The sequence below is a fragment of the Protopterus annectens genome, chromosome 3.part0 (assembly GCF_019279795.1).
Source record: "Protopterus annectens isolate FY-2018-M chromosome 3.part0, PAN1.0, whole genome shotgun sequence".
Classification (NCBI taxonomy): Eukaryota; Metazoa; Chordata; order Ceratodontiformes; family Protopteridae; genus Protopterus; species Protopterus annectens.
In genome coordinates this window covers 132,402,305-132,428,174 of record NC_056731.1, presented here as the reverse complement: position 1 = coordinate 132,428,174, position 25,870 = coordinate 132,402,305, and the positions used below count along the sequence as shown (strand labels likewise).

General features: G+C 38.3%; 1 protein-coding gene across 1 annotated transcript in view; it reads left to right on the top strand.

Moving 5' to 3' along the window:
- The first annotated feature begins 698 nt into the window (after nucleotides 1-698).
- The window catches only part of NSUN6 (NOP2/Sun RNA methyltransferase 6), a 611,674-nt gene continuing 586,502 nt past the window's right edge, over nucleotides 699-25,870 (top strand). Inside the window, exon 1 of the mRNA XM_044064641.1 lies at nucleotides 699-1,103. The gene's annotated coding sequence lies outside the window, so the exon portion shown is untranslated. The remainder of the gene's footprint in view (nucleotides 1,104-25,870) is intronic.

Here is a 25,870-nt window from a genome sequence, read left to right as displayed (position 1 = left end):
CACTGTATAGGACTAAATAGCTAGCTTCATAGCTCTCAACATTCCATCTCCATAATGAGGAACACAAGCCCTCATAATGTGGAACAAATAGCCGGAATGGGGAACACATACCAATGGCTTACTAACAAATTAAATGAGGAAGGTCATAGGGTGGTTAAACTATGCTTGTTTTACTTATAAAGGGGATCTTTTAATGAATTAATAGGATTCATTTCTATTTACTATAGATTTCACTTAAAAATTACTAACACTGAATGTGTGACAGACCCTTTCAATGTGGAACTTCGAGGAACATGAACTTTTTAAGACCACAAATGAGGTACTTTCTCACAATCAGGTACACTTGAGAGGTATGGCCTAGCTTACCTTTTTAGTACTAATTGTAATGTGATTTGTCATTAAAGGTATTTTGGAAATTTTAATGTGTTTGATATAGAAACGGAAATTCCAACGTCGCTGCGGGCGCACAGATATGAATTTATAATTTGTGAACAAGTTGGGAAGGACTCTTACTTTACACTGGTGCCCTATTAGACTTGTTAGCTTAGTATCCTGAAGACACACACTGTTTCTTCATGCATTACATCTCAACTGTTATGATAGCTATGATTTTTGTCAACAGATATGGGCTTGCCTCTCCGATGTACTATACGTTTCCTCACCCCCCCCCCACCCCACCCACCCACCCATATATTTTGACACTAGCATCATGGAATACTTGTACTGCAAATAAAAAACTGTTTCTCTCATCCCCCTATCTGCATCTTCAACATTCTCACGATGTTGTATTCGATGTGTGGGTGCTGCAACAAACCGGTAATAACGCCCTTTGTTTTCTTTCATTTTTTTCAAAGAGAACGCTAAATGACAGCCCAGGGTTCAGTCTTTAGGCCCTGAAAACGCCCATTTAAATTATGTATTCAGAAGTTTATGTCAACTTCTCCTGTACCTACAATAAAAAAGCCGGATGTCGTATAAATCTGGGAACTATTTTTCTATCTGTAGTTGCTAGAAGGATGTGTTTTGTTGACGGACTATTCACTTCTGGAACAGTGGATTTAATTTTTACTCATGGAACTCTATTTTACTTTTCTTTATTTCAGGTATGTGAAACAGCAGCTATTGCTTATATTACTTCGTTCATTTAATTTAAATTTGAAGGGACTTGAAACTCATCTTAATAGTGTGCTGGTACAAAGCGTGTCCTGGTTTTAACGTTCTGCAATACACTTATGCAAACAATTCCTTTGCAGAGCATTAACACAATATTTTTCTTCATAGGTTTCCTGTAACAAACGTTTCTGTATAAATTGGACTTTACTTTATGTTCAGTGCTGATGTTTGCCCGATTCTGTAATTAAAGTGTCTTTTATTTTTTGAGGAACGTACGTATAATATGAGGGAATAATCTTGCCATTCTGGAATCTGTAGAGTTAAGAGCCATGCCAGCAGTTTTAGTTTAAATGTAATATGCCCGCAATCCCTCCGCTTCACGGCAGCATGTTAAGCCGAGCTACCTGTATCATTATTTTACATTTGCTAGGCAGCGTTCCTGTTGTTTAACGAGTGCAAAATACAAAGAATTGTAATATAATAGAAGTTGCGTTTGTCTGAATGTATGCATGCACAAGAGTGCGAGCGAGATGATCCAGTTGTTATTTTACACTCGCTAAGCAGCGCTTTTGCTGTAGAGCGAGTGTAAAGGTAAAATAATGAAACTTATGGATGTTTGTGTGTTTATATTTGTTTGCATGTGTGTAAATGAGAGCTAAAGTGTGTGGGCGCGCGCTCTTACGTATGTATGATTTTGAATAGTTATATTGCTCTAGCTGTGCCAGCTAGGAAAACTGCTACAATAACAGGATTTGTGTTACCGTGCATTTTCGGACGAAATTAATTAGAAGTCTGTGGCTCAAATGAATATCATTATTTAGTGCCTTCAGTCCTCGGGCATTTGTCACAAAACCACAAATTTTATGAGGAACACACCATTAATATGATGCTAAATTATGGACAGTTGAGAGCTATGAAGGGGGCACAAAACCTCAAAATATTACTCCTCTGCCGAAACTGCATCAATAACAGGATTTATGTAAGCATGTGTGTTTGGGGGGTAAGCTCTATCTAGCAGTTGCATCACTAAAGGGGTTTGCATACCTCTGGACCTCTCAGCTCTAGATATCAGGACAAGAAAGGGCCATGACTCACAACCTCTTGGAGCTGGAAATCTGGACCAACGCTAAAATAATGGGGCCCAGAAATGGGGACAGATTTTAAATGGCCTTCACATAAACTTAGAAAGTTGCCAGAATAACAGGATTTGTGTTAGCATACATTTTCAGAAATATATGAAGTTTAAGGCTCAAATGTATGTCATTATTTAGTGATGTCACTCCTCAGTCATTTGAAAGAAAACTACACATTTTATGAGGAACACAGCAATAATAGGATGCAAACACCCAGACAATGGATAGATATGAAGGGGGTACAAAGGCTCAAAAGAAGGAACACATTACAAATAGTTTATAGCAAAGTTGCTTGACTAACAAGATTTGTGTTAGCGTGCATATGGGGGGGGGGGTAAGATTGATCTAGCAGCAGCAGTGTACCTCTTAACCTCTTAGCTCAAGATGTCTGGATAAAGCCTTAAATAAAGGGGCCATACTGCTCATAGGATCATAGGAGGTTACTAGGCTAATGGCCCTGGGGCTCTTACAAGCCAGCCAAGGGTTTATCCCAAAAAGAAAAACCTCAGTCAGCACCTGTCGCCCCTGTCTTTGAAGGACAAAGGTGGAACCCCTGGGACAAATGTGTGGTTTCCCATCCACTCATCAAGGTTGCATTTGAAGAGGGTCAGCGAAGTACTCTGTTTGACATGTATGGGAAGTCTATTCCAGAGACAGGGCATGCTGTAGGAGACAAACCTGTCTCTCCAGCAGGTTCTGTTAATGTCGCTTATTAGATTTAGGCCTATCGAGTGGATAATGCGCGAGGAGTTACACTTACGGATATGGAGCATCTCTAGTAGGGCAAGGTCCGATATTGCCTTGTAGGCGAGACGCAGATCATCTCTGAGCAATCTGTATGATACCGAGTAAAGTGATAGTGATTTGAGCCTGTCTACATAGAACAGGTGTTGGAGGCCATGGATTCTCTTTGTTAGGTATTTCTGTGGCCTTTCCAGTTGGTGCAGGTGTTTGGAGAGGTACATATCAAACGGGACGTTATACTCAATTATAGGTCTAATGAGGGAGGAGTACAGAGAGGTAATAATCTCCTTTTTTCTGGATGCAATCCTTTTACTTATGAGACAAACCAGGTAAAAGGCTTTTCTGACCACTGCTGCCACATGATGGTCTAATGTGAGATTGTTGTCAACCTGAATACCCAGATCCCTCACCATGGGTTGTGTGCTTAGGGGGTTGCAGTTAATGTGGCAATCAGTAGGGGCCATGTTTTTGTTGAATGGTATGATAGTACATTTTTTTGCATTTAACTTAAGGCCATGACTTTGGCACCAGTTATTTGTAGCTGTTAGACTCTCTTGCAGTATTTTAACAGCATTTGGGGAGTCAGTGATAGCACCCAGCTGCAAACTTGGTCAGCCACAGGCCCTTTGTCTTTGCTGGACCTCTGAGAAGTAGATGCCAAACAATAGAGGTCCCAGGATAGGTCACTGGGGAACACCACTACTGGCAGGTCTGCTGTTAGAGGTGGTGGTGCCTATTTTGGCCTTGTGGGTCCTATCTTTGAGCCAGTTGGCCATCCATCTGACAAGATAGGGATTAACAAGAAGTTGCCCAAGTGAGGGATTGTGTCAAATGGCTAAAATACCTTTAGAATTATGACTATGTTATACGTAAGAACTGGCATTTTATAGCCACCAACTCTTTTTTAGCAGAAAAATTAGGTAGTGAACCTAGGTTTGTTTTCAAAAGAGCCAGTAACCTGAAGGAAATGCTTCAAAGGGACATGTCTCAACATTCTTTTAATAAAAAAAGAGGGATGTACCCATGCGGCTTTTGTAAATTTTGCAACAGGATTAGGTCAGGTGAATCATTCACAGTCAGGGACAGGAAATATCTTATACGGTTCCCATTGAACTGCGAGAGTAAATCCATCATTTATATAGCAATGTGTGATTGTTGCCAAGCATTCTACATCGGTAAGACGGACCGAAGGGTCCGCGACCGAGTGTATGAACATATGTATGCCATCAAGAATTGCAAGAGTGACAACGCATTGGCTAAGCACATTGGTCTGAATCCGGGTCATGGTTTTCATTTCATGGCCATAGACCATGTCCCACTGAAAATAAGAGGTGGCCCATTCTCGTTAATACTTGAGAATCGAGAACTAGAATGGCAGCTGCGTTTGGACGCTTTTAGATATCCTGGCCTTAATATTAATTGTAACATCACCCCAGTGTTGAAATTAAGGAGTTATCTTAGATAGGCAGACTCTGGCAATGGGGTATTTATTCATAAAGAAGTTATACTTCTTTCTGTTATATACCACTTTATTGTTTAATAACTAGTACTGTATGGTAGTAGACCAGTGTATTAGTATTAGTAAATACTAATTTATGGTTTTATTTGTTGTGCGCTGCATGTAAACATAATAATGCATTTCTACATTTTTCTTTAATGCACTAATAAGAGAGTGAGCTGGTTGTGTTTGTTTAATTTTTAAATCATTTAGTTTATGATTTTTAAATTTACTGTGTTTGATGGACAGCCTTTTACATTTATAAATTTTCCTTGGCTTGGATGCTTGTGTGCCAGTGTTATTACAACTGATGCCTTCATTTAACATCATTTGCCCCCAGGAAATTGTAAAGATGTCACTTCCTGGTTTTTAAATATTTTAATGGAGCGGTTTTTCCATTGTTTTACTTCTCTGATGAAGCCGCAGTATACTGTGGCGAAAACGCTTTGTTCCTGTTATTAATAAATTGCGTTTAGGCTTTTTTGGAGCTGTTTCTTGCTGACAAGGGTCCCGTGCTTGGTGTTATCACGTTTTGTTTTTTTTCTGTTTCAAATAGTTTGTTTGCTTACAGTGTGTAATATTGCTATTTTGTATGACTTGTTTTCATCCTCCTGAAGCTGTTTAGCCAGCCAACCCCAATGAGCCACTCATTTCTCCAAGGACGGATTATCCAAGGATGTCATTTGTTAGAGAAGTCTGATCATGGCTATTATTTAGCAGGGAGTTTGGCTTCTTTTTTGCTAGTCCCTTATCCCTCAATCCTAATGACTGGCAGGTGTGGTGGAGAGTGTGTGTTATTTATGTTATGCTATGTTCAGTGCAAATTCTCTGTTTCCAACATCTACTAGGCTAGCTTTACGGGATTGTGCTCCTTTGTCCTAGCTAAGTAATAGTTATCTCTCTTGTAGTGCCATTGGAACTATCCCAGTGATGGATGAACTTAAGATTGGTTGCTTACTCTCATCCCTCCTCTGATTTCTTCTTTGCTTTGGCTGCTAAGTGAGATTGGGTTGTGTGCAACCTTGTCAGGGTTTCATCCCTGTAAACCACAGAGCCAATGTGCATTTAAATAGTCCGGTTGTTAACCTATTTTGTAAGTGTTTCTGAGGGACCTCAAGTACTGACCTTAAATGTATTCCACATTCCTTGACAGCATTGAAGGACATACTGTTTCATATGCAATATTGCAAATTTGTTTGTAAGATTGCAACTATTAAGGAAATAACACTGGAGATTGACAACTGCTTTTTTTTATTTTAATTTTTCTGAGAAGATACTGTAAAATTCTAGAATTTGGACTGTTTGAACACTAGACAAACACATTTTTTGGAATTATTTTAGACCAGAACCTTGATTTAGTCACTATAACCTGCATTGCTTAGTCACTTCTCATAATGTTACTAGAACTGCTACTATACTTTATTCAGTGTCCTGCCTTTAAAATATATTGTAATTTTTGTCTATATATATATATAGAGGCACTAAGGAATTGTAATGGAACACAGTAATGGAACACAGTAATGACTCTAAATTGCACTTGATCATTAGTAGTATAATCCTCAGAATTTCCGCTTTTGAAAATGTTAAGTCGTTGTTCCAGAAATGTAATGTTAAGTCATGAGTGCTGAACACCTTAGGCATGTCATTCAGGTGGATGTTAGAAAGTATCCATTCCTTTCTCTTCAGGACCTAGCATTCAGGTATGCCACTAGTAGATGGGACCCTCTCCCATTTTGTTACTGTAGTGGCTATAAATTCCTCCCTTCTCTCTGGTATGAAACTCTGTCAAGCAGCCCTCTTGACAGCTGTGGACTGAGGAAAGTGGCATGCTTCTCTTAATCATTTGTGCATTAGCGAGTGAATTTCACTCACTGTGGTCACTGTGGAATGTCACATGGCTTAGAAGCTTGGAGTAGACTGGAAAGGGCTCATTCGTTAAATTAAATTTGTTATTCCTGCTGTTACATTTTAGTAGTTATGCACGTGAGACTGTCTGTTGACATTGTCTTCATTGTGTTTGACAGCTTAATGTGTCAGTGCCACAGCAGGTTGTCTGTCCTGAGTTATGAACTGGAACCAATAATGGTGTTTGTTGTGCCTTAATTATTTAGTACAGACTGGTGAATTGGACCTTAAAGGCCAATTTACAGTCATGGCCTTTTTGTACAGTATAGTACAATAAAATACTGAGAAGTATTTGTCTAAGCTGACAAAATTTAAGGCCCTCAGAATAGAGTAGGCAGCGGAGTGGGGTGGAAGGGGCAGATGCACACACAATTTTCACATGCTGCTAAGTGATCACATGTGTTCTGTCAAATGTTCTTTCAAAGGTAGCAACAAATTATTAGGTTGCTACCTAGACAAATTTTTACATGACAGCACAGAAAGCTTATGAGCCAGAAAAAGAATCGTAAAGAAAAACGGACTTTCCCAAAACCTGTTATTAAGAACCTTAACATGATTGATACCTGTACAGTTTGAATAGTTTCCGTATTGTTTTATAGCTGCATCATTTCTCTTCAGTTAAGTCATCGCTGTTCAGTTATTTAGACTTTTTATTTATTTAACAATAACAGACTTTGCTTTTTTTTTTTTTAGACGTGTATTTTATATATTGTATGTATTTAGTTTAATTGAATTTGGTGTGCTCTTAAACTTTATATAAAACTTTTAAAATTTAGACTTTTTATTTATTTAACAATAACAGACTTTGCTTTTTTTTTTTTTAGACGTGTATTTTATATATTGTATGTATTTAGTTTAATTGAATTTGGTGTGCTCTTAAACTTTATATAAAACTTTTAAAATTTTTTTAAACAAAATATTTAAACAACTGCTAATTTGGTAGCAGTTTAATAACTTACTGCTACCGTAAAGTATAATGGCTTGCTGTCTATCATTGTTATCATGCTCCCCTATTGACAGCAAAAGGTGGGGTACCAAGCAGATGTGTTGCATAGGTGCCAAACTGCCTTGCTACTGTTGTGAGACAGAGTTGTTAAAACCTGACACAACAAAAGCAGTAGGAGTAAAGATTATGTACCTCACTGAATGCATACCAAAGAGGAATGAGCAATATGTAGTGATGTTTTGGGATACAAGCGAATGGCTAGGACGATAAGATCTCTGCAATTTTACTGTTGCTGTACTAGAAACCTGCATTGGTTGGGGAAGGAATCCAAGGAGAGCAAATGAATAATAGTGCTAGGAAGTGCATTCCAGGTTGAAAGAGCTCAGGCTGGTGAATGCCCTTTCATGGTGCAACCGTGAGAACAGTTAGAGATGACTAGAGTGATAGATGAGGACACAGATGATCTAAGTGACCTAGTGGGTTGCTTAATAACTAGGAGATGATGTACGGACTTTCAATGGTCAGAATAAGAGTTTGTAATCAAGGGGCTTATGAATAAAATGATCCTGAGATTGATGGGTAGCCATCCTGCCTGTTTGGTTGCTAGACAGTGCTGATGTCTGCTGGCTGCACCTGCTTAGGAGATGATGTACGGACTTTCAGTGGTCAGGTTTGTAATCAAGGTGCTTATGAATAAAATGATCCTGAGATTGATGGGTAGCCATCCTGCCTGTTTGGTTGCTAGGCAGTGCTGATGTCTGCTGGCTGCACTTGTAATTGTGTGGTCTGTTAAGTTTACAGGTTGTGTGCAAATTTGGGGGCCAGTGATAGGCAGCGAATATTCAATGGTAGGAATTAGACTCATTTGCTATTTGAGAGCCTATATTTTTTGGTCCGAAGAATACAGATGCTGTTGAAGGAGTATAGCATTGTTGATACTTTGCACCCCAGTTTGTGGATGAAAACAGTGAAGATAAGTGCAAAGTTAAGCCATATTCCTGATTTAATATGTAGGACTGAATACTTTTTCAGTGTACAGTCATATGGGCTACAGATACTTTGTCATCCTTAGATCTAAAATTTATAGAATTCCATATATTATTGCATTTTTACCAAAGTTAATTTTTATCTTTTATTTGCTCACAAACATGATGAAGCTGGATTAAAATACAGTTAAGTTACACTGTACCAGTAGTTAAATCCCCAGTTTTCAAATGGCATTGTCAACTGCATAAGCAATGAACTGGCTTGCTTCAGAGGAAGGGAATGAGTGCATTCATGTAGACAGAGAATAAATAATAAATCGCTAAATACTGACCCATGAGAAATAACAAAATGTATAGGCTGTGATGAATGCAAAGTTAGAGCATGGATTATTTTGAAGGGCCATTATATAGCTAGATTGAGCTGAGGGTATACTGAGGAAGTTCTTTTCAAAAGGAAATGATCCACCTAATCAGAAACCTTAAGTCCTGGTAAGACCAATGAACACCGCTTCATTCAGCTTCCCAGCATCTATGGCATGATGCAGTGTGACACTCTGAAAAGTGAAGAACTGTTGGAGCTATGACCTTTTATAAAGTCTTGAGAGATGGAGAGCATCTTATAATCTTTGATCTGGATCTGTAATTGAGAAGTTGCTGCTTTTTCCAAAATGTTGACCATATGAGGCAGTAGGGCAGTTGGTCAAAGGGGGCTAGGATATATAGCAGTAAATGTGGTCCATGCCCTAATAAGTTTACCATAATGAGCTATCTGGGTCAGCTTTCACATAGCTGGAAGTTTCTTTGAGCTGCCAATTAGCTTTGGACAGGGAACAATTGGGCAAAATGAAAGTCGCTGATAAAACTATAAAGCAGCATTACATGTGTGTTGATTAACATTATTGCGGTAAGAGCTGTTTTGAGAGAGGTGTTCTTCATCTTGTACAGTAAGTTTTAAGTCCTGCAGAAAGTTCCATGTTCACAGCTGGTGTACTGGGAGATTTTAACCTTCCTTATTTGTGCTTTAGTTTACGGTTCCTTTTCTTGAATTCAGTTATACTTCTCTTGCAGCAAAACTTTGTGAAAAATTAACAAAATCCTCATACAACCCAAGACACTACTCGCAAGCAATACCAGCTCTCATTACCTACAGAAACAAACTCTACAGCACTGTGCATGCATTCTCTCAGGCATCTACTTTTTGGCAAACTCTCCCCATCAGCCTAACAAAAAAATTGACACTTTGTCCTAGACCTGTGCTCCTGCGTCAACACGGGTCATGTCACCTAACAAACTATCCCTGTCTCCTTTCCGCTTCTATTCTCCTCTCACAGAATTACTGAAGGTTGATAATACTTTAGAAGCTAATCTATAAATTGTACATTATACTCTGCTTGGTTACTTGAATATTCATATACAGTTTTTTCTATGTAACAAATCTGAGCTACTCTGTTTATAGCTTATATTTCTACCCCTTTTGTTTGTGAAATGTTTTGTATTTCACCCAGGCCGAGTCTGAAATTGGTCAGTATTGATTAGTGCACTACCCCAGTAAACATATATAAATAAATTCTGGAAACAGCCCTATAGGGTACTATTACACAAAGCAGGTCCATCCATAGAGATAAACAACTACAGACTTATTGCAGTATTATCATCTTTATCTAAAATTTTAGAAAAATGCATTTGTACACAGCTTCTACAGTACGTCCATTCAAGCAATCTGTTATCAAAAAGCCAGCACAGTTTCCGACCCCATCACAGTACCAGCAGTAATCTCTTACACTTAACCACAGGAATAATGGTAAAGTAATCTCAACCCTATTCTTAAATCTGTGAAAAGCATTCAATGTAGTATCGTACCAATGTGTCCTCAATGAAGTCTCCTCCCTTGGCCTGTCTTAGTTCTCTCTCTCTTGGTTTTTGAGCTATCTATCAGATGGACAGCGAGCTGTAAAATTGCAGAAAATTCTCCTTTTTCAGTCCGTCTCAGTTGGTGTACTTCAGGGTTCCATACTAGGCCTTCTACTATTCAGTATCTTTATAAAGAAACTACATTGCAGCCACACACCATACTTATGACCCAACATTAATCTGTACAGTTCCCTCAACAAATGAATTCCAACAAATTACATAAAACACTCTCAATAGTGGAAGCTTTGGCTAAAACTAAACTAAAAATGTAATTTGCTTCTAAATCCCAGTAACGCAAAACTTTGCTGTTTACTGTAAAATTATTTCTCAAACAAATCCAAGCATTTAAATGTTTCTACTCTAATAACATGAGAACTGAAACAGTAACCCAAGCAAAATTGCTAGGTGTAATAATTGACAGTAACCTGAATTTTAACCTATATATACTGCAAGCAGTCAAGAAAAAAACACTAAAATGAAGCTGTCTATAAGGCCATACAAAACCTCGACAGATAACGCTAGAAAAAACAATAGCTTTAGCTTACCTATTTCCATTACTTATAAGTAAAGGCATGCCATCCAGGTCCAAGGAAGTCATAGTGCCACTTTATTCGACACTTATCAGACACATCATTGAGTATAATGCCCCCTTTTGCATGTACCTGACCAAACATATGCAGCAGTTGGAATGTCCAGAAAGGCTCCTTACCAGGAGAATCCAGGGTATAAACACATAGGGCTTTATGACAATTTAGTGTAGGACAATCTCTATACTGTCTCCTCCAGATTACTGATCTATGTCTATGGCTGACGTACATACCATCTTTGGATCTAGCTCTGATGGATCTTTTTCATATCTGCAAAATGAACAGCATTGGAACCACTGGATCCAAGGATTTAAATTTTGCTTGTAACCTAAATAAGACATGTTGGCAAGACAGGTATGTGTCTTGGAGGATTCCCATGCTTTGGAATAGGCTCCCCATCCATATGAAGCAGTCAATCCCTAATCCCATTTGACCAATGGATGGGAAATCAGAAATTCACCTTAGGTCTGGCCCGTATGTCTGTGATAGTTTGCCCAAACTAACATACCCCTCCCTCACACACACAACCTCTAGAAACTTCTTAACATACCTCTTCTTAATAAACACCCATGATACATTAGGACAGAGTTGGGTTGGATTGCATGGCTAGGCTTATAAAGGCACTGGTGCTAGTTAGCCAAGAACTTGCTATATGCTTCTCCAGTCCTAACCAACTTAAACACCACATACTTGGCCAAAACTATCGTCCTGCTTCAACAAAACTGCAAAATTTGCAACAAACCATCCTTGTAGGACACAACATTGCCAAGCTGTAACATGACTTAACTTATCTAGTCTACATGCAACTTCAACTTGCCCATAAACCTGTACACTCATTAGACAATTGCCCAGCCTTACAAGGCATACACTAACTCTGCTCTCCATATTAGGACCTCTCCTCTGGAGAAAGAGTCTTATTATCCATACACTGCTCTTATAACTCAGGAGAAGATGAACTCTGTTCGCACGATGTCTCCGAAATTTTGGAGCAACATCTCAGAAAGAACTAAAAGTAGTTCAGTACTACACCCAGATTTCAAAAAATCTGCTTAAACAACAACTAACTCGGACCTGAACATGTTTATGCATTTCCCCAGGGCTAAACTATTACGTCCTTCTCTCGCAATCCCCACCCCCTTTTTCCCATTTCCAGCCTCCTATCTATATCATCTACTAATATTCTACTGCTTTTCTCCATTACCCTCTTATTTTTTTCTCCCTCCTCCAGTCTCTAACCTGTGCTCTCACCCCAGGTTACTAACATTTTTCTTATTAAACTCCTGCTCATTTCCTACCTCCTGCCCACACCGTCTTTCTTTTTCAGTCCGATCAAAACTAATCCATCTCACTGTCACAACTATATATTTTCTATTACCTTCATAATGTCTCTTGATCTTACACCTTCAAAAATTTTTAATACCCTACTTTCATTCCTTAACCACCCTTACGCCTCTATCTAACCTCTAACACCCAACTTTCTTCTACTACTAACAATCTCAGTGTTATACTTTTTAAATTCATCCTCCCATCTCTTTCACATAATATAATGTACTATCTCTACTGGCACTATAATGCTAAATATGTTAAACTACATCTGTTTGTCTTTCCAAATAATGTTAAAATATGTCTAATATGTTTTTGTTTGTAAATTTTGAAAATTATATGTAAGAATTGGACTGGAGCTTTTCTCCCAAGGCCTCCACTGAAAAGGAGCACTTAACCAGTCAGAATTTCCCAGTCAAGAAAAATTGTAAAATAATTTTTACAAAGTATAATTTCACTTGAATGTCTTTATTATAGACTATTGTGGTTATGTGTATAGATTCCAGAAAAATTGTGATTTAGACTTACAGTTTCTAAGTATAGTCTTTCTAGCTGTTGCCAGAATACACCAGAACAGAGGGGGTTGGTCCTTTATTTATGCATCCAGTAATTGGAACATTGAATACCAGTTGTTCTGAAATCTGAAGCTTACTAGTCCATACTGACTGAAGAAATGATTGAAATTTATTCCAAAATTCTAATAGTGTATCCCAGTCAGAAAGCTGACTGTCATATATTTTATTTATTTTCAACAAAGACTAGAAGTACTTGTGTATAAAGTGGACATGCAAATATTTTTCATACTGATGATGAAGATGTTTTATTCACCAATTTTAAAATCTAGAACAGGATTAAAAAAAAAATGTGTTATGTGGCTGCACAGGGAAAAATAGCAGAGTCAAAGTAGTACAGAGCAGCTTGAGAGTGATTCAGTATGCAGGAGGACTGATGTACAACTGGGACAGAATAAAGAATCAATTCACAGGTGAACAAGTCTGAGGAAAGGTTTGGACATTGCCCTGATAAATCACACAACTTCATTAACTCAGTAGAGTGCATGTAAGGTGCATTCAGACTCGCAATTATGCACTGTTAAGAGCACAGCTTGTAGCCCAGTTAAGGGCTACACAGCAGTGTCCTACTATGCTTGTATTGTAAAGTGGCAGGGGAATTTGTGTAAAGGATAGACAGCGAGGAGAGTAAGCAGAGTAATGCACAGAAGGGCAAGTAGAAAGGAAGAGTAGTGTCAGGAAGGGGAGAAGCTGCACTTTTTTAATTTGGGTGTTGATGTTGCAGACCAGGTTGATGCCACCCATGTGGGTTCCTCGAGTGGAGCTTGATTTGTGGATGTGCAGCAGTCCCATCAAGGTGGGGTTCATGATCACCTTGTATGCCAAACAGAGGTCACCTCTGAGGAATCTATATGAAACTGAGTAGAAGGATAGTGCTTTTAGTCTATCTGTGTATGGTAGATGTTTAGGCCCTAGATCCTCCTGGTGAGGAGCCTCTGTGGTCTCTCCAGCTGCCGCGTGTGCTTTGCGAGGTACATGCCGAAAGGGGCATTGTAATTGATAATGGGCCTTATAAGGGAAGAATACAGGGATGTTATGACCTCCTTGTCCGTGGATGAGATACTGGGTCTATATTATCACAGCAAAGGTTTCAATATGCGAATACCATTTGAGCAACACCAAATGTTCGAATATTGAAAGCATCGCAAGTGTGAACGGAGATAGTCATATGGAATTCTTCCCTTTACTTTAATGTAGTGTGATCTCAGAGTTGGTATATTTAAGTATTGGGGGTGTGGGGGGTCCCCTGCATACAACCGTTAATGACAGATTTCCTTTTTTTTTTTTTTTTTTTTTTTGAATTTGAAATTTTCAAGCTTCAAACATATGGTATCGACCATATGGTATTCGAAGTCTGAAACTTCCGATCTGATAATATAGACCCTGCGATACCCTTACTTATGAGATGGGTGATGAGAAGGCTTTCTGTACAACTTAAGCAACATGGTGGTCAAAAGTCAGGTTGCTATCAACTTGGGTGCCCAAATCCCTCACGACTGAGTGTTTAGGACATTGTTATTAATGTGAAATTTGTGGGGCCGTCACTCTCCCCAAAGGGGATGATGATGCATTTTTTGGTATTCAGCCCATGTTTCTGGCACCACTCATTTGTCTGAGTGAGACCCTCTTGGAGGATGTCCACATCACTAGGGGAATTGATGACAGCACCTAGCTTGCAGTCATCTGCAGACTTGGTCAGCCATAGCCCACTGGTTTTGGTCTGTACCTCAGAAAAGTATATCCCAAATAACAGAGGTCCCAAGACCGAACCCTACAGTACATCGCTTGTTATGGGTCTACTGCTTGAGGTGGCTTCTCCTATTTTGACTACGTGGGTTCTGTCAGTGAGTCAGTTTGCTACCCATCTGGTAACATATGGATTGATGCCTAGTTGAGAGAGTTTATCTATTATGCCAGAGTGGAAAACATTGTCAAAGGCTTTGGCCAGGTCAAGGTAGGTGGTGTGCACCGTCTTCCCCTCGTCCATGGCTTTGGTGACTGTCTCAAAGAAAACAACCAAATTTAGCAGACATGACCTCCCCTTGATAAAGCCAAACTGTGTTGGATCAAGTGTTTTCAGGTTGCCAATGTCCTTGTTAATGAGGTCCATGATAATCCGTTCCATGGCCTTGTAGATCAGGCTAGTTAGGCTGATGGTTCTGTAATTTCCCAGATCTGTGGACATTCCACCTTTGTGTAAAGGGATGACAGTGGCTGTCCTCCACTCAGCTGGGATGAAGCCAGTACTCGGGCTTTGGTTGAATAGGCTGCCTAATGGTGCTGCAAGTTCCTGCCTGAGTTCACGTGGGATGCAGCCTGGGATGTTATTGGGTCCTATTGAGGCTGTATGTTTTACCTTTGAGTGAGCAGTGATGACCTGTTCCCTAGATATAAGGGAAAGGGGACGGGTACTGGGGATGTCCTGATTTACTGATGGGGACAGAGGGGTAAAGTTTTCACTGATTCTGTCAGCCAGCAAGTTTGCTATATTTATGGTATTTGTATATGTGGTGTCCTTGACCACCAGTTCCGAACAGATCTGGGTACTTCTTTTGAAGTTGCGGACATATGTGAAGAAGGCCTTATGATTGTCTCTAGTAGAAGTGGCCAATTTGGACTTGTAAGTTTGCTTTGGAGGATTTCACTAGTACTCTTATTTGCTTGTTCAGGCTAAGGAAACATTGTTTCCAATTGAGCACCTGCTCCTTTTTGGTCTTGGACAGCAATTTTTTCCTTTTGTTATAGAAGTTTTATTGCAGATGTCCACCAGACAGGTTTACTCTTCCTTGTGGAGGATGATTTAGTCCTGTCGGTATTCCTGATTCCATGCATCTATGTAAATGCTCGTATAGTGCTTTGGTGTAATTTTGGATATTGGTGCCAGTTCCTACAGAGGGGAAGGGGGCTGTGAAGCTGTTTATACCATCCCTCAGTAGGCTGTAATCAGTTTTGGAGACGTTTTTGTCTGATCCTAGCTACAGGGGGTTGGGGGAGATGGTAACTTTGAAAGTGACTGCTTTGTGGTAGATGCTGCAGTGGTTACTCATGTTGGTTAATACCAAGACCAAGATATTATCACCCCTTGTGGGGATATCAACTAGCTGTTCCAAGGCGTTTGCATTGACAAAAATCAAGGAATCTCTGGGCATTAGTGTTCTGGCATGAGTAGCTCTTCCAGTCTGTGTTTGGGAAGTTAAGTCACCCAGAATCGGGGTAATAGATTCGAACAGGTCCAAATAGGCAGATTGGGCATCTTGAGTCAGATTTGGGGGCCGGTAGCTAGCTATGATTTGAATAGAGGTCTTGTCAATGGTTAACTGCACCTGGAGTGTTGACCAGTCTGGATGTGTATGTCTTTAATGTATATTGAAACTCCACCTCCTTTGGCTTTACTGTCCACAGTTTGGGGTCTGAATGTATGATAGGATGAGTAACCAGGTAAGGCTGGGGTGCTCTCCGCAGCTTTGAACCAAGTTTCTGTGACTGCACAGATGTCAGCATTTTCCAGGGTCAGGAATGCTTGCAATGAGTGCAGTTTCATGTTGAGACTCCTAGTGTTTAGCAGCATGACCTTTAATTTGTATTTTGTTGACATTTTTATGCTCGTAGTTTTAACCTCATCACTTTTCCTAAAAGGGGCACTATAGGGGTGGCAAGAGCCTTTACCAGAAGCCTGAAGCCCAGGTGAGACAGATGCAGGCCATTTCTGGCAAAGCATCGTGGTCAGTTGATCATATCTTGTCAGGCTGTTAGATACTGGATCCCCATGGAATGATACTAGAAACTAAGCCAATTGTTAGGCAATCATTTTCTGTTTGTATTGAGGCATCATTCTGGGTGACAGCAGAATGCTGCTTTAGGCTAGTGACATACCTGCCTGGGACACATAATCAGTGAGCTCAATCATGTCTGTCTTCATATAGTCCAGAGAGGTACGTCTCAAGTCATTCATGCTAACATGGACTATGACAGAGTCATAACAGTACCTGTTGTTGAGCGAGTGAGTGCGTGTGTGATATGGTGGATTCTGACACCTGACAGACAACTAACTGTGACTTTCTCCGTATCCAGCTTGGTGAGAGGCACATCTGTGTGTCTCACAATGGAGTCTCCTATGACTAACATGTTGGATTTCTGGTGAAGCCTTATTGTTGTGAGGCACAGGTGTATGGACTATGCATGGTATGTGGTGTGGAGGACTCTGGAGATTGCATGTGTTTCTGCCTTGGAGGTCTCCTTTGTTTGGGTTATGTTTATGTGGAGGACCTCCGCATATGTAGGTGTGGGTGGTGTTTGAGGTGTAGTGATTGTGTTGACAACCTTTTCAGTGCCAGATATACTGGCTTGAGGGGGAGAGAGCTTGGACTGTAGGTTCCTAATGTAATTGCATCTCTCACAAATTATGTTCTTCGGTGGTGGTAGTAGATGGTTGTCCATGTATATGAGGCAGTTGTTACACTGCCTCAGGATGCCCATATCAACCAGACTGGCAGGAGAAACTGTAGTCAGATTCTTTCTGGCCAGGCAGAGCTAAGTGCTTAAACCAAAAGTAAGAGCTTAGAATAACACTTGCACTTAATTTAGACAGGCTATAAAGAAGCAGTAATAAATGCAACAAGAAAAGATGCAGTTGAACACTTTAGAGAATAGACAGCAATTGGCAGGAAAAAGCAAAGCAGGATGAAGTAAAGGAGTAGTAGGAAGAAACACAAATTAGAAAAATATAAGCAGCTGAATAAAGTGTCTATTTTTTATATAAAGTAAAAAGGGAGAGAGTGGGAACAGAAGGTAATTCAAGGATAAGGGACTAAGGGGTTTGGCCTTCCCAAATGATCTCTGTATTCGGTAAAATGAGCTAAAGAGATGGGACTGGGAGGAGTGTCCCAGATCAAATTTACAGTAGGGCCGGGCAACTGCAAAAGTCACCAATTTTAAGAACACAACAGCAATAGGGTGGGAAGCTTCAGCACAGATCAGAAAACAATGCCAGCAAATATATAAATAATTCAGTCAAGCAAAAATAAACAGTGCAGAACTCTGAACAAAGTGCCAAAAAATACTTATCAGCTCTATATTTCCATATTGATTGGAACTGTCTTTATTGCAGAGAGGAAGAAAACTTCTGATGATTCACAGCTGCTTCTGATGTAGCCATGCCTTTCATAGAAAAACAAAGCAGTTAGATAAGTCAGTGGTTCAAAGGCAGTTGTCACCTCTTTTGACAAATTTACGTAAGCAGCATCACAGTATTGAAATGCTAAGCTTTAAACTTTAAATGTTTGTTGTGCTTACTACTTTGCTTTTTAAGATGACTTGAATGTAGTATCTAAGATGTCTGTGAAATTTAGAGAAAAGTCAGAAATTATTTTTTCTTGTAATTCTTAAGTATCAGCACATTTACGAAAGTGTAGGGGGAGGGGCTGTCCATTCATCTTGGACTACAAAAAAGTACCTTGAACAAAGGCCTGCAGTTTAGCAATTGTTCTGGTTGTAGACACACACAAATGAGGGCCATTCAAGAAATAAATTGCAGGCAGTCACTATCATCTTGTATAATAATGCTATTGTTGTATCTTTTGGCTTTTCCCGGTTAGGGGTCGCCACCGCGGAACTCCGGTCTGCTAATAATTGGCAGTAGATTTTTACGTACCGAGTTGCCGGCCCTGATGCACAACCTTCAATGAAGGTACGCCCATTCACGCAAGTCTCCACACAGAAGACGCTTTAGCTGAGAATCGAACAGGACAATGTCTTACTGTGAGGTGACAACGCTACCGCAGCACCACCACCGCAGTTTTGGAATGGGTAATACACCACTACTGCTTATGTCTAGCATGACTTGTATAAAGCAGACTTGAAATGGTTTATGGGAAAAGGAAAGGCTTGAAGAAAAATAAGATCACATTGATAAGTCCAGCTCCATTGACGCCATTTTGCCGAAAACATTAAAATTCTATAAGAAGCAGTTAGAGTGATTTTGAGATGTGAAAATTAACTCTGAAAATAGAGAGACAGTGAAAAAATAGATTGTTTTTAGTTTTAAGATGGAGTTTTCCTTACACACTGGCACAAAATGCACTTAAGACTGCTGTTGTACCTTTACAGAATTAATTGCAACTAAGTGGAGTGTTTGCTTCCACCATATTGCCCCCACCCCAACTACCTAGTACAGCGTGTTTGTTTTGTCTCGTTTCTGGTGACAAAAAGTTATTTTTCTGAAGAAATGTATACATACATATAAATATTTTCAAGTGTGGGCAATGCCCTTCTCCCCTGCCAATATACCATAACAGTTGTTCTCATAGTAAATGTCCTGGTTGTTCTTAATATCTAAACTAGTGCTTGCTTAGTTTTTGATAACCTCAAATATTCCCAGATGTATTGTCTCTAAATGCCTTGTATACCTGAATAAGGTCTCCTCTTAAATGTCAGTATGAGACACTGTACAAGTGCAGTTACTTTAGTCTTTCTTAATAACTCATAACTCCAATTTTCACATCCATGGCTACCATTGTTTCATTTCCACTATTATCTTTCCAGTTTGCTCATGCCTGTTTGCTTATAAGGTTTACATGTTGTTATTCTGTACTCAAGTTTGGGTTTAATATAACTAACAAACAATGACTTCATCACTTCTGATTTCCTAGACTTTATAAATCTTTCTATACAATCTATAGTTCTATAACTATTATTGACTAATTGGTTGATATTAGAAAATCTCAAGGCTGGTATTTCTTCTGTAAAGGCAATTGTGCGGTTGTACTCTGGACACTTGGTGCATACTCCACCTTAACAGACGTGATCTCTGTTCTGTTGGAAAGTGGCTATCACGCCTGGCACATTTGACTAACCATGAGGTCTTGTCACACTTGCCTGTAAAGTCTCCAAAATTGGTTAATATTTTTTCGTAAACTTCCTTCCTTTGCTTTTTGTGGTAGCAGTTCTGCATTATTAGTTTAGCTGCACAGACTTGTGCTATATTATAATTGCTATATCACATGCATTTCTCTTAGTAGTCCTGATTACTGTATTATTTTATCAGTCTTCTTACATTTTGGGTCTTATTTACAACAAGTCTGGGTATTCAGTTATAACCTCTACTTAGGTTGTGACTCTGGTAATTCCATTTTAGTTATGGGAAAACATCACTTTCAGGAACACATGCATAGTAGCTTCAGTTGTTATTCTGTAAAACCCAAAAAGCCAAATATAGTTATAGTTTACCCTTTTACTCACAAGGAAAAGGAAATGTGCATGTTGTTGATTTGCAGTAGAGATGCTTTTGAAATTATGTTAAAGTAACATGTAAAAGCAAATGTTTTCATTATGTTGTTGAAATGACTTGTTTCCTATCCTTTCATCAACATATTACACTGGATTATCCACTTTTTGATTAAGTACAACTTTTTTTGTCTGTAGATATGTTAAAAGTTAATTTTCCATACATCCCCACCTACACACACATATATTCCCTATAAATTCACACTGCACCTGGCAAGCTAATCTGTGGTTAACTGATCAAACCGGCAAAAGACCAATTGGTGCAATGATTAAGGCATTTGCCTCATATCCACAAGCTAGAAGGTTTGATCTTCACCTCTAGTAAGAGCTTCATGGGACAATAGGTGCTGATCATGGTAAACAAGGGTAAAATTTGGCTAGGCGTGTAAGGAGCCTCTGCCCATTAACCTAGTAACTTCCTATGATCAAGTGACAGCTGTGGTCATTCACATTTGTGCACATACTGTTTCCCTAACCTCAAGGGTAGTCACATTTGGGCTGCATGTATCTTGGATACTTGACTGGAATTAAAACTGAAAGCAGTAATGGTGCATAATTCATTTCACCTTGTTACTTTCAGATATATACCATGCCTCTCCCTTACAACTCGCATCAGGGATTAAATAAGTGCCCTGCCTTCACATCCAGCTTCTTTCCTAGCCCATCTCCAGGGAATAGCTTGTCTCTGTCTCCCCTCCATTCACCTTTCATGTTGACTGTACTCAAAGGTAATGAAATAATGTTCTGAGTAATGTATTTCTTCTAATCACTGAGTAATGTATTTCTTCTAATCACTGAGTAATGTATTTCTTCTAATCACTCCCTGACGTGCCGTGCCCCCCAAGACACACCATACTGATAATTGTATAATGTTCCTTGCCTTCACATACAACCTGCCTCCCCTCTCCCAGAAACATTAGCTTTATAATTTGTTTGCACCTTTGATCTTTAACTGTGATCATTGAAAAAAAACTAATCTGTCATATTTTACAGTGCCCATATCACTGATAATTTATAGTAACTGATCATGCACTTTACTTTCACACACATTCTGCCTTCATATCTCTCACGCAGAATAGCAGTGTACTGATGTTTATCGTTTGGTTATTTAACTCTGATTAAAGTGAAAAAAGTAATAGCAATAATAGTATGTTTCATCATCCTGCTGCTCTCAAACTCTTGCACTGCCATTCCATGAGAAGGGGATCAAGGGCTTCTGGTCAGCAGGCAACGTGTTGCAGTTACATCTGTGCAGCTGATTAACTGCAACTTAAAGAAACACACTGCAGATGCATTTCTGCAGATATCGACCTTACTACAGAGAAGGCTGGTACACCCAGAGGTGATCCATGGCAGCCTACAAGTACGTGACTAACAGCCCATGATAAGAGATGAGTGCCTGTAGCAACCAAAGACATAAAACAATCATGCATACAAGTGTCCAGTGGGAATTGGCAACCGTTGCTTGCATTAAGGTACGATAACCATGCCACATACTTTGTATGTAATGTTAACCTGCACTGTCCATCTTTCCAAGCCATACTTGTACCCATTGAGCGTTCTTTGTAACCCCTTCACAGGCATGCTTTACAGTCATGTTTGATAAATCCTTGTTTATATATCTTCTTTCAGTGACTTCCTTTTCTGCATATACGTGGTTTCTGTGATGCTTGGTTTTCTCTTGCCATTGTTTGGTCCAACCTCTATCGGTTAACTACGTGAAATGGGTTGCTGCTTCATCCTCTTCCTTCTCTGACATGCACAGTTCTGCAGGTTTAGTTGTTGAGTTCATTGTCCACTTGTGGTTATAGGTCCTGGGATGAGCCATACCAAAAAATTATTCAGCAATGATCAAGTAGTCCTCCTTTGCTTTCAAATATAGTCTGTCTTCCCACCAACCACTCCCAGAATAACCACATTCTGATTGTTTATCTATGGCTGTTTGACTAGGATCAGAGTGATTTGAAGTAATGACTGGAGTAATATATTTCAGCTTGTTTCTTTCAGGTACATGTTCTGTCCCACCCTGATGAGCTATATTTGTGATCTAGTAACCCTCTGTTGCTTTCAGTCTACCTTTCCAGCTACCACCACAAAGTAGCCATGCTTACTAATATCCCCATATTTGACTGTGATCAAAGTGAAAGAAATAATGACTGCAGCAATCTGTTCTATTTCAACATACTGCTTTGTGATGCTTGCTTTGCCTCTAGATGAAAAATGGTATCTTTTTTTATTGACAGTGAACAGCTGACTGTCATTCACTTTCACCTACACTGTGTAACCCTCATATGTCCTGTACAAAAGTAATTACTTGTTTGATGGGTTATCCCATCCAGATCTTTAGCAGTAATTTTCTGGTTTCTTGCTAGAAGTAATATTTGCTGCTCATTAAATTCCTGGGTCTATATTATAACACTGAAGAGATGTTTATGCGAACGCCTCTTCGTTGACACTAAAATGCGAACGGTCAAAATTGTGAATTCTCTCCCTGGGAAAGAATTGGTTTTCTCACACACACACACACACACACACACACACACACACACACACACACACACACACACACACACCCTTACAAAACATAACTATGTAGGGGGCTCTGCCCCCCACACCCCCCTAACTAAATATACCAACTCTGAGATCGCATTGCAGTGCAGAAAAGGGCAAGACTGTGTAGTTGGCCAACTACACTTTTGCCCTGTAAAGTATTAATCGAATCATTTAAATGAGTTTCACTGAATACGTGTCGCTCACTTGGTGTTCGATATTGCAATGTTTCGATGTTGTAATATAGACCAGAATCCCTCACTTGAATCATAGTTACCTGATGATGTTCTTTTATGTTAAGATTATCTTCAAGTAGATACTGTCTGTGGTGATCAGAGCATCATCTTAGGACATTTTCTAACTCAAACGACTAGAGATTGCAGGGTAAATACTGATATTGGTTGCTGTGAGCAATCTGTGTCACTGTTTACCTTGATTAACAAAAGGCCATCGATTGGCTAGTCGTGGACTATCATATGAGAAAGACAGAGAGAAAAATTTGATGGCATACTAGTCTATGGAATTAAATTTCGTTTCTTGGTAGGATTTTCAAGGAAGTGAAAGGGTAACTATTTAAAATGTCTGGACCTGCTAGAGCAAGTCCTGAAATGTGGTGGTCGAAAAAATGGACTTGCATATACCAAGTCCAAAATGCCATTTTTCTAAACAATTTTCCCTTTTCTGTGAGGTATGGCTGTCGTAGATTTGGTATATATCTTTATGGAGCTTGTGGGGACTTGCCTCCCTGCAAAAAGATGTTTTAAGAAGAAGAGCGATTTTTGAGATTCACTCTTCTCCTGTGTTTTCGTCTAGGCTTCCAGTGGCCCACAAGGGCAGATAATGTAGTACTTAGTTATGACCCTATAACACCATTTGTTTTCACTAAACCTGACTTATCTGCATTTTTTTTTTTTTTTTTTTTTTTTTTAAACAAGTTTATTGTTTTAACATATAAGAGAAATATCATAACAATTTTATACAAATAATTAAAAATAGGTATTATTATAATATTCAACAAAACAACTAAAGTATTTACAAAGACATCCACTACAATCAGATCAATTAATTAAACTAAAATACTGTGCTATTGAAATTAGAATTTTTTTAACAAATTTTGTAATTGATCCCATACAATAAAATGTGATGTTTTTCTAGTTGTTCTCATTCTAATTGTGCTTATTTCCATATGACACATTATATTCATAACATTTTTAAATTCATTGAACGAAGGAGGTGTATCTGAAATCCAATTTCTAGTTATTATTTTCCTAGCCACTGCTAGGATAGACCATAACAAGGGAAGCTTAATCTTTTTAACACATTGAGGTACAGGTGTGTTGAATAATATAAGAGACTTAGAAATTATCTGTAAAAAGAGCCTGCAAAAATTCATTAATTGACTTCCAGTATTCTTTCAACTTCATACAGTCATAAAACATATGAGCCCAGTCAGCATTAATTTCTACATTACATCTCTTACATAGATTATCTTTATTATTAATTTTATTCATCATCAAAGGTGTATAAAAAGATCTATGTAAAAATTTCCATGTATAAAGTCTCCAGACAATGGAAGATGTAGTTCTATAAGCAGATTACAATATATATTGTTTATCTTGTTGAGTTGGTGGGTCCCCATTAATAGAGGTGAAATAATTCCAGTATGAATCTACATTGTAAAAAGTTTCTTGTCTGATAATTTTATGTATATATGAAAGTTTACCTTTATCAGAAACTTTATGCTGTAAATTTATTATCAAGTAATCAATCAGTTTTGGAATAGATTCTTTAACTGTTATAGACATTAGATCTATTCTATCAATGAGATGTTGTCTAAAGATCTGAACCTCTAACCAGCAAGTTTCTCTTAGATCAAATTCTTGTTTTAAGAAATCTAGATTTTTAACTTTATTATCAGATATCAGCTGATACCAGTACTTTAGATTATTATCTATAGCTAAATGAGCTCCTTCAGAAGTAGATGACATAAGCATACCCTGAGTATAAATTATAGGAATACAATAAAATTCCATTCCCTATACTTAGGGTGCATGAATATAAAGTTACGATAACTAATAATAATATTTAATGGGTAACAGACCATATGTTTAGGTGTAATAGGTGAAGTACAAAATTCCTTTAGCAACCACAACATGGAGTTATTTATAATCATATTTTTATGTGTTAAGGAGATTTTCATGAAGTGCATACTAATTAGCTCCCAATAATCTTTCCATTTTGCGACATATGACTGATCTATTAATAAAGTAATAACTTTTATAATAGAAGAGATAATATATAAATTAAAGTCTGGAAAAGAAATACCCCTTGAGACCAGCTATTAGTATGTTTCTTTAATGCAATCCTAGGTCTATTAGGTGCCCATAAGAAATTTAACATTAGTGTATTCAGTTTCTTGATAGTTATTTTTGTAGGTGAAAGTATTATTGATTGTATTAAGTATAAAATCTTGGGGAATATTATCATTTTAATAATTGTAAGTCTCTCCTCCATAGTAAAAACATATTATTCCAGGTATTAAAAGATTTTGTATATTAAGAAAACAGGTATTATAATTATTATATATAATAGATTTAATATCTTTAGATAGTATTATACCTAAATAAGTTATCTGACCTGAGTTGGGTACATATTTAGTAAAATCACTAATGAGAGTATTTTTCGTGTATATATAGGTAGTATTTTAGTTTTTCTTCATTGAATATTAAACCAGAAATACTTTTAAAATTCATCATTTTATCAAATAAAGACTGCATAGAAGAATTAGATCCTGCTGATGTAATTAGAACATCATCTGCAAAAAGTTGAATTTTTGATGTTGTATTTTCTTCTATTTCAAAACCCTCTGTCAGTACTGTTTCTAATCAAATTAGCCCAAGGCTCCATTACTAAAGTGAATAATAGTGGAGAAAGTGGACATCCTTGCTTTGTACCTTTAAGAATGGGTATTTATGTGAAACATATGTTCCTACCTTAATATAAGCCAGCGTTCCTTTGTATAAATGCTCAATTAAATTTACAAATGCATCAGAGAAATTTGTGCACTTCAGTAAGGTAAACAGATAGTCCCAACTTACTGAATCAAATGCTGAACCTATATCAAGACTAATAAGTGTTAAATCTTTCTTTTCCTATTTGCAAAATCAATTAATGTTAAAGTTCTTCTTATATTATCAAAAGTATTTCTATTTACAATGAAGCCCGTCTGATCTATGTCTATAATGCCGGGATAATTGTCTTCAATCTATCAGCAAAAATACTCATAAACATTTTATAATCAACATTAAGTAATGAGATGGG